At 38.6% G+C, this 6,000-nt stretch overlaps 1 protein-coding gene across 4 annotated transcripts in view; it reads right to left on the bottom strand.

Moving 5' to 3' along the window:
* The window catches only part of phactr4b (phosphatase and actin regulator 4b), a 30,920-nt gene that overhangs the window by 23,093 nt on the left and 1,827 nt on the right, over positions 1 to 6,000 (bottom strand). Inside the window, exon 1 of one of the 4 annotated variants that reach the window (XM_081696669.1) lies at positions 4,965 to 5,173. The exons of 2 other annotated variants lie outside the window; for them this stretch is intronic. The gene's annotated coding sequence lies outside the window, so the exon portion shown is untranslated. Of the gene's footprint in view, positions 1 to 4,964; positions 5,174 to 6,000 lie in introns of those variants that run through there. One more of the 4 variants, XM_081696673.1, reaches the window with a different exon arrangement.

A 6,000-nucleotide genomic window follows, 5' to 3' on the forward strand; every position in this document is an offset into this window, starting at 1 on the left:
TGGCAATAAATACGCATGCGAAACATGCCCTACAAAATTAGTTAAATGTAGCATTGGGTGGCTTTAAAGCCCCAGCACAGCTAAAAAATTGGTGCGCTATAGGTTGAAGTGTATATGCGTCAGGTCTGGTGATTGTTAGGGGTGGAGGTCACAATTTTATTAGTTAGGTTAGTAAAATATTGTCTCTGTGTGCATCAGAAATGGAGAAGAAGGAGAGAAATATTTTTGACTATGGATAGAAAGACAATAAGAATAAAGGGTTTCTAATGCCACAAAATATTTTAAAAATAGAATGTCTCTTTTGTGGACCACATATTACCTCTTTTAGGTTTTATATATAGGTGAGGGCCTAGCTCCTAGTTAACCTTAAGGGTCTAGCTGATATTAACCTTGCAGCCATGTGGCTTCATGAGCTAGAGCTACGAAGACTGAGGTTAGCAAGAGTTTGTGCACTTAGCTTCACATTTTTGCGGATTCCAAATAATCCAAAAACTGTAGAGCACTTCCCAATGAATCATGAACTCTGTCCAATGGTGTAAATCTGCGTTAACCATTTCAAATGGGGTTCCCATTAAGGATCTTCAGATATGCATCATGCAGAAGAAGCAAATGATCTACTTCTAGATTTGCTAATAGTTTATGATAAGCAAAATTTAATGACCAGTTTTGCAGGTACTGGCCTAATTTCAAAATGGCCATCACTGGTTTCTCAGCTGCTTGTTTGGATGTACAGATAGTATACCCTCTGATTTTAACAATGAAGAAGCTACTGTGGGGGAATGGAGGTTGGGCCTGCTATTTTCAGCCATAGTTAAACTGAAGAAATGTGAAGAGTAATTCCCCTGCAGAGTTAAAACCAATGGAATAAAAACTTCTCATATTAATTCATATAGAGAAAAGTATATAATTACATTCATGTGTAAATATGCAAATACATAAAAATGGTGATGTAAAACAGTGCTTAACAAGATGACGAGGCACTCAGTTTTACTAGACTACTATTTACTGCACAACACCTTTTAGGCAAGTGTCAACAAAATGAAACACTGAAACCTCTGAAAGAAACAGAATTTGAGTAGTCTTATGTCTTACTGTTAAAACCACTGGCTTGGATCTCTGTGCTTTGTTATCTTGATAAATAATCTGCATAATGTGTCAAAATATTAGTCCATTTTGTACTTCACAATTGTTAAGTTATAATCACAGCTAACAAATGTTAAGCATGGTCTCTTGGATCTCTTGTTTGTGCACATTTCAGCAACAGAGAGGAGTCACTCGTATAAAAGGAGCCCAACATTACCTTTGACAAAATAAGCTAATTATACAATAGGGTTCTCCTCCTTAAGTGCTTGACTGCAGTCAGAAATTACTGATATGTTAAAATGAAAATGTATCTTATAAATATGCCTGTTGCACTACTAATAGTGGCTTGTGCCTGCATGTCCTGAGCAGCTAAATGTATTTAAGACTGGGAAAATGTGGAACATGCTAGATTAATAATAATAAAAAAAAAATACAGCAATCCTCAAATCTTAACATCAACAAGAATATTCCATAGTGCAAGCCAGCAAGGTAGAATGTTAACATAAACCATCTCCAACATAGCTACTATCTTACATTACTGCAACTATCCCAAATGACCCAGAGGTGGGTTCATTTGCAAACACATGCAGCAGATGTATTCACATCATTAAATATCCACTGTATTGCTTATTGCTTCATGCTAGATAAACTGAAAAATGGCTCATCAGATTCCATGTGTATGTGTGTTTCAATAATGTGACGAAGTCTCTCAGTGTATGAAAATGTCGCTTCTGTGCTGGTCTGCTAGGTGGTCCAGTAAAAGGGATTTTTCTAACACTTAATATTAAGGTTCACAACATGATGTTGGATTGGTGATCCTACCAGTGCAGGTTCCAAAATTACTATAACTTTGAAAATGCTGCTTTACTTTCACAGACCTTTGTCCCTTCATTAGCCTGTATGTAGATGTGTTAGGTGTCTAAAGCAAGTGGAAATTATTTCATTTGAGGCCATTTACACACAGACATGTTGACCATCATGGAGATTTGCAATTTTTCTGTTTTTAGAACTCAGACAATGCTATTACTATTTTTATATTATGCATATAATGAAAAAATATTTTACATTTGGTTAAAACAAAGAAAATATACACTAATATACACTGAAATCATTTTACCAAAGTTGTTACTGATAATTTTTTATCACCAACTTTATAAAAACCGCTCTGTACTGCCATAACCTTTCATTCTTTAAATTTTTCACAAGCTACCAGGAGGCACACACTACATAGTGTAGCTACTTGTGTTGTTTTTTTCACATGCTATGCAAGAAGACTGTATCTGTAGACTATTTACATCCACCGTGACTTCTTAAAAAGACAGTAATAACACACGGTTATGGAAATCATTCAAATTACCAAATGTATGAAACAGTATGTTTGGTTTTATACCACAATATAATAGCAATATAACTAAAACCAACCACTCTACTGCCAATGCCAACAGCAGTGTAATGATATATTACAAAGTGTAATGAGTAAATGCACATCTGCAGCTAAAGTGCTAACTATTAGTCATGCTGTGAAAGTAGGCGTTTATGTTACTCAGACTGTATCATAAGTTAAATCTACATTGTTTGACGTACATTCTTCCTTGCCTTAGAGGCTTACAGGCTTGGCCTCCTATACTTCATCATCCCTATTCTCTACATGCAAAATTATATTTGATTACTGATTAAATGCCAGAGATTAATTCTTCCAGTATCACAGTATTGGTATTATACTAAAACCACCACTAAGACCCTGGAGGAACATAAACATTTTCCCCACAGGTCATCCTTAAGCTTGACACTGCATAAACTTCCAGACATAGATGTAAGGCCATGTGTGTCCAACGCTGCCCCCTGAAGACCTTATGGTAAACAGCAAGGTTGACTACTGCTGCAACAGTCCACTCACCATTACAGCCAAACATAACTGCACTACGTGCCATCTGATTCCCAAATCAATCCTCAGTTTCAGTCTTCGGTTTCTTCTTTGACTATTTCATGTCTACCAATCATTTTTCTGGCTTTTCTTGAAACAAGAGGTTGTCACACCTGAGTTGAAGAATTTCAAATTTATCTAATCTGTTAAACAGATCAAAGTTCCCTCCAGATATTTTCCTGTGAGTAGCTAACCTTGTGTTTATTTCCCAAACACTTAAAATATATATTGCTGACATGAGATAAAGAACAGCATAATAAATGTTTTGAAAATGGGAGTCACTGAAATTACTGCACAACTTCAGAGTGAGGGGGCCGAGTGGCAGAGGTGAGTGCTTAGCTAAAACTTAGTGAATGTATGGAAGGTGGTCCAGTGGCAGGGTCCTGAAAGAGAGAAGATGTCAGTGTTTCAGTTACTGTAAATCTGCGCGCAATTCTCCAATAGCTCATCAACTGTGCTGAGTCACTCACTGGGATAAGGAAGAGTGCTCAAACCATTTCCCTTACTACAACAAAGCCTGTTTGTGTCTGCATGTGTCTGTAAGGGAGCTAAGACGCCCTAACTGTGGGAAGGCTGATGCTCAAATTGTAATTCCCTTAGGCTTCAATTTCTGCATGGCACTTTACAAAACTGGAACTCAGTGAGACCTTACACATAGTGATATTCACTCTATCACATACACAAAAACAAAACACATGCTTGCACAGAACACATATGTATGCGCACACACACACACACACACACACACACACACACACACACACACACACACACACACACACACACACACACACACACACACACACACACACACACACACACACACACACACACACACACACACACACACACACACACCTCCCTCAGGATAGGAAGTGTGAAAATGGGATGTAACTGGCCTAGTTCCTGTTTGAACATTAACTCTTCACAAACCACCATGCACCAGTTAAAATGCAACTGTTAAAAAGAATATCCTTAGGGAACAAAGATCAGCTGTACTGTAAATTAAACAGGGAACTTATGTGGTATGTAGCAAATTGAACAGTATGGTCTCTTCACTGTTTGCATATTCACTCAATCATAAAAAAAATGACAGAACTTAGGTCTGAAACACATTTGCTTTGGGAATCAATGAGATAATGTCATTGCATGACCTTGAAAAATCTGTAGTTTGCTTTATTCTGTGATCTTTTTGATTTAATAATGACCGGTTGACCACTCCTAGTCTATATTCATAACACATTTTCTCCTCTAATCCATCAATACATCAATGGCAAGCCAGCAGAAACTGCAGCAAAGTAATGACACAAAAAAGGAAAAGAAAGTCAGAACAAAGTCCAAAATACCTCCAGGAAACAAACAAGTCACCAATCTATTGCTGAGTGAAAAAATGGTACTCTACTGCATCTAACAGCATCAAACAATAGTGGAACTTCACAAAAATACCTTATATGTGCAAAAACACCTTTCTTGCACTTTGGAAAAAAAAAAAGGGCCTACAACTTTAATGCCTAAGAATATCTTAACACACATAGCATGGGGCTTAGTGTCTCACATCAGGCTACAACACCACAAAGCTGTTTTCTCCAATCATCATCAAAGAAGATGGAAAAAAGAAAATGAGGATGAGATTGCAGAACATTTTTCACAAACTATCTACTGTAGTAACAAACAATATCTTCTATTGGATGCGGTGATACAATAATGAAATGCCAAGGAGAGCAGTTAGCTCAGTTGTGCACTCTTTAAATAGCACCCCATCCTGTGATGAAGCGCCATGTTCACAAGTTCTGATATGGGGATAAATAGCCAGCAACAACGATGAGAAAATCGTTATCTATGCATGCTTCAGGGCAGCGGTGAGCTCCAATTTCACATTTGGCTGCCAAATACGGGGGAGAGGAGATGTGGAGTGGAGTACTACTCAGAAAGGCTGACCCAACGCGCTCATACTTACAGAGCTTCCTGCAGATGCGGGTCTGTGTCTATGGGGAGGACTTCTATCCAGTTGGATGTCTATGTGGAGGCTGCGAAGCGAGACCTGCAGCCAGCTCTATCTCCCTCCTCCGCGCACAGATCACCTCCACATCCTCGGCCCCGTCTAGAACGAGTGGACGGTAGCGTGTGTTCCCATTGCGGGCCGCCTGTACGTCACAGCCGCGCCTGTCCCAGAAAAGCTCCGCTCACCGCAGGGACCCATGGCCCAGTTTACAAGGAGCCCAAAACGTTGCCCTCCTCCGTCCTCACTAAACTTTAGTTCTACAGCCACTATACCTGCAAGATACTGTAGCTGACACTTTAAGACCTGGGAGACTCAAGATTTTAGGAGGGTTGAAACCCCACAGCCAAGTTGCAGAATGGCATACCCTGTTTCCACCATCAAATACAAAAGAGAACAAAACTCCATGGATGCAGCACACAAGCATCTAGAAGACACAGTCTCTAACAAATAAAACAAACATACTCAAATCCTTAGCATCCACTGCCTATTATGTCACCTAATGCAATTGGACTTTACAGAGATGGTCATGTAGCATTCTCTTTCCAGTAAGCAGTCTACAAACAGCTCAGTCTGACAGTTTTCTAATTGTATCGAAAGGCATGTGAGATGAGCACATAAAATATCTCAGTTACTCTTTGATACTTTGAAGTACCCAAAATAGCTAAATGAACAAAAGTGGAACCTGCATATCAGACATGGGAAGAAAAAATGTGACTAATTCAAGACTGGGTTCAGAACACAGCACATGATCAATCACAGACTAATCATGTGTGAAGATTAGGGCTGCATCATATATTGCCACATATTGCGACTAACATTTCTGCAATATATTAAAAATGCGGTGACCCTTTGATGACATATGATTAAAGATTGACTTGTATTATTCAACTCACATTATTTAGACCTGTTGGACCATGCAAATGATGGTCATCATTTATGATTATCTGCAGTGTCGCAAATTGATCAAAATGCTCACAACATAAAATAATAA

This window comes from Electrophorus electricus, chromosome 14 (genome assembly GCF_041902795.1).
Source record: "Electrophorus electricus isolate QZ-2024a chromosome 14, ASM4190279v1, whole genome shotgun sequence".
NCBI classification, from domain to species: Eukaryota; Metazoa; Chordata; class Actinopteri; order Gymnotiformes; family Gymnotidae; genus Electrophorus; species Electrophorus electricus.